Source organism: Myotis brandtii, unplaced genomic scaffold, assembly GCF_000412655.1.
Source record: "Myotis brandtii unplaced genomic scaffold, ASM41265v1 scaffold62, whole genome shotgun sequence".
Classification (NCBI taxonomy): domain Eukaryota; kingdom Metazoa; phylum Chordata; class Mammalia; order Chiroptera; family Vespertilionidae; genus Myotis; species Myotis brandtii.
In genome coordinates, this window is record NW_005370366.1 from 610,016 (window position 1) to 614,543 (window position 4,528).

Sequence of the window (4,528 nt, forward strand, 5' to 3'; positions counted from 1 at the left end):
AGTGACACACTCGAGGGGCAGATTCAGTGAGCACCAAAGCCCCACTGAAGCAAGTCCTGCTCCATAGGGGTGTGTCCTGCACAGCAGCTCTCCCACTGTAGTCCCAGCTGGTCCTCACAGCCAACTGGCCTGGAGGTCAATTCCTCCCAGTGACACCAACAGCAATCAAGGTTCAACTACAAGACTGTGCACACAGCCCACAAAGGGGCTCACCTAGAGTGCCTAGCTCAGGTGACTGGGGAGGCTGAGCCACTTGGGCCCTACAGGACACCTACTACACAAGGCCACTCTACCAACTCCAGGAGACACAGCAGCTCTACCTAATACATAGAAACAAACACAGCAAAGCAGACAAAATGAGTAGACAAAGAAACATGTCACAAATGAAAGAAATGGAAGCATGCAAACTACTGGATACAGAGTTCAAAACCATGGTTATAAGGTTATTCAAGGATCTTCATGAAACTTACAAGGATCTTAGTGAGAATGTCAAAGACTTGAAAAAGGACCAGTCAGAAATTAAGCATATATTAACTGAAATAAGGAATAATTTATAGGGATTCAATAGTAGAGTAAAGGATTCTGAAACTCAAATCAACGATTTGGAATATGAGGAAGGAAAAAACATCCAATCAGAAGAACAAAAAGAAAAAAGGAATCCAAAAATATGAAGATAGTGTAAGGAGCCTCTGGAACAACTTCAAGCATACTAACATTCACATTATGGGGGTGCCAGAAGAAGAAAAGAGAGCAAAATATTGAAAACCTATGTGAAAAAATAATGACAGAAAACTTCCCCTACCTGGTGAAAGAAATAGACTTACAAGTCCAGGAAGCAAAAAGAGTCCCAAACAACAGGAACCCAAAGAGGCCCACACCAAGATAAATCATCATTAAAATGCCAAGGGTTAAAGACAAAGAGAGAATCTTAAAAACAGCAAGAGAAAAGCAGTTAGTTACCTACAAGGGAGCGCCCATACAACTGTCAACAGAAACTTTGCAAGCCAGAAGAGTGTGGCAAGAAATACTCAAAGTGTTAAATAATAAGGACCTACAAACAAGATTACTCTACCCAGCAAAACTATCCTTTAGAATTGAAGGTCAGATAAAGAGCTTCACAAACAAGAAAAAGTTAAAGGAGTTCATCACCACAAAACCAGTAAGTATTACATGAAATGCTGAAAGGTATTCTTTAAGAAGAGGAAGAAGACAATAATTTGTACAATGGTTTATTCCCAAGTATGCCTTAAGCAGAACAAATGTGTTTTTCTATATAGTTCCTTGCCTTAATAATTATGTAATATACATTTTTTTTAAAAGAAGAGGAAGAAAAAGGAGAACAGGTTAAAAAAATATGAACAATAAAATGGCAACAAATACATATCTATCAACAATTGAATCTAAAAATCAAAATAAGCTAACAAGAAATCTGATGAACAAAATATGCGTTGGTGGTATAGTGGTGAGCATAGCTGCCTTCCAAGAAATCTGATGAACAAAATAAACTGGCAAATAAAATAGAATCAGAGGCATGGAAGCATGGAACAGACTGACAATTCTCAGAGGGAAGAGGGGAAAGGGGGGCAGGAAGAGATTAACCAAAGATCTTACCTATGAACACAGACAGTAAGGTGCATCTGTAACACTCTCAACAATAAAGATTTTTTTAAATCTAAATAAATAAATAAATAAATACCTTAATATATATTCTTTAAAAGAAAATACCTTGCCCTGACGGGTTTGGCTCAGTGGATAGAGCGTCGGCCTGCGAACTGGGGGGTCCCGGGGTCGATTCCAGCCAGGGGCATGTACCTTGGTTGTGGGCACATCCCCGGTGGGGGGTGTGCAGGGGGCGGCTGATCGATGTTTCTCTCTCATTGATGTTTCTGACTCTCTGTCCCTCTCCCTTCCTCTGTAAAAAATCAATAAAATATATTTTAAAAAAAGAAAATACCTCATTCATTTGTTTCATGATTTTAAATGGATCAACCTCTTTTTTTTCTGTTATATTAGTATTCTTTGAAACAGCAGGGTGACAGGTCTTATTCATAGGCACTAGTGAAGGTAACATTTTCACAGATCAACCCGCTAACACTGAGCCCACGTGTCATAGGGATACTGTTAGGAGAGGCACAGCCCTTGCTTTTCTGACATCTTAATCTAACACCCCAAAGTTACAATGGAAAAAATTATAACTACTTATAATTAACAGAGCTTTCAAAATTACATAAAGTTGGCTGTGCAAACAGCAAAACCTAAGTCACTCTTCTGTTTATTCCGAGCCAGTATGAAAATAGAAACTTGCCACCAGATGGAAAATGAAAACAAAGGTTATAGACGCCCCCTTGTGGAGTGAGTGAGCACTGCCACTTCAAATGCTTTGATTCTCCAAAACACAGTAGGTCCCAAATAATATAGCATTTTAAAAGATGGTCATCTTCCTAACTATTGCTGAAGTGAATACTTGGCCTACTAGACAAGGGCTTCAGAGTCTCATATGCTGTGTGATCAGAGTCTTGCCTCCCAAATTCTTCTTAGCAGACTCTCCTGTGTGGTCCCAGGCCCATGAATGCCCTCAGGGCTTATATACCCAGTGCTTCCCTGATGGTCTCACTTCAGGTCCTACCCTTTCAAGGCCTGAAGCCATCATAGCCTTATTATTTCATGTCTAATAAAATGGGTACTTCCCTTTGTCAGAAATTGTGCATTCATTTTACCTTAATTATATGAAAAAGAAAACCTGATATGAGTGAATCTTATGCTCACTGTGCTCAGAGAAACAATGGTGCTGTTCTCACGTTTGGAAAACTTGCTAGGGCAAGAGTTCTTCCACAGCATTTGTGATGGCAGATTTTAATTGCTCAACTGCTTAGTGGTCTCTTCTTAGATTGTAAGTGCTGTGAAGGCAGAGACTCTCTCTTACTTTACTGGGACACTCTCAGGACCCTGCGCAGTTCCTGGCATACAGTGGGTGCTTAATACATAGGTGTTGCACAAATAAATTCCACTTCAGTGTCTGAATTTGGCTCGCTAGAGTCAGCAGCCAAGAAAGTGATGTAAGCAGTACCTGCATAGTCTAACAGAAAGTACCCAGAACTGTGGTTGGGATGGCACAAGGGGCTCCTTCACCAGTGGAGAGCTGGGGCCACACAGGAGAGCTGAGGTGAAAGGAGGGAAAAATCAGAGGGAGCTAAACATCTGAGGCTGAAATACAGCACATTCACCTCCCATTGCCGCACCCCAACCAACCTGAGCAGACCTCACTCACCTAGAAGGCTCGTTAAGCCAGATGGCAGGGCCCCACTCTACAGTCTCTGATTCAGCAGGTCTGGGTGGGACCCAAGAATGTGCATCACTAACAAGGTCCCAAGTGACTCCAATGCTACTGGTCTGAGGAACACACATGGAGAACCACTGATGTAAAGCAATATTTGATTCTCTCTCCAGCTGCCCATTATAACCACCAAGACTCCTACCCAGGCTACCCCACCCCCAGTACTACCGAGATGAGAATCTCTGTGGATGAGATACAGGCAACAATGATGTTTGAAGTTTCCCAGATAGAAGACTTTGTAGACAGAAAGGCTTTACTGAAGTTAAGGACCCTCTGCCTGTGTGGGTTGTCAGTTTCAGTGACAGAAACACACAATGATAACATATCTTCTTACAACAAAGGAAGGTTTCCCCTCCATTGTCCCATTTGAGCCTCAAACAATCCTAGGAGAAAGTTTTAACTCAATTTTAGAGAAAAGAAGTCAGGTAATAAATGGCAGTTCTTGGACTTAAATCAGATGATGTTTATTTGTTTTTAATATCAACCTCAGAGACAAATAAACTTGGAATAAAGGTATTCAGAGGTGATGGGATTGCTGAGTAGAACAATCTGAGCAGTAGCAACACTGTGAACTAAAAGGGGAATGTGTGCTATTAGAGCTCAGGGTCACTTGGTGGAATCTGGAACCATGGCAGGATAGAGCCACACCAAGAGAGGGAAAGAGAGAAATGCCTTGGCTTCTCCGATCTCTCCCAGTTCCTCCCAGAACCTTCTTTTAGTCCAATCAGTGTGGAAGCCCCTGACATGGGAGCTGGAGGCCATGAAGCTAAGCAGAGCAGTGAGAATCTGAGTGCAACCGGCCCAGAATGAAACATGGACACAATCAAACCCCAGATTTGCCCATATAAGCTGGAAAACCTCGGTCAAGTAACCTGACCTCTCAGAAACTATCTTCTACTCTAGAAAGTGGAGCTTATACATCTAGATTAAATGACAGAATGAAACAATACTGGCAGTGAGTAGGTACCACATAAGCTTGGTTTCCCTCCCATCACCCTAACCCAGTGGTCGGCAAACTGTGGCTCGCGAGCCACATGCGGCTCTTTGGCCCCTTGAGTGTGGCTCTTCCACAAAATACCGACTCTGCACATGGGCCACGAAGTTTCAATCACATTGTACATGCGCGCCCACACGTGGTATTTTGTGGAAGAGCCACACTCAAGGGGCCAAAGAGCCGCATGTGGCTCGCGAGCC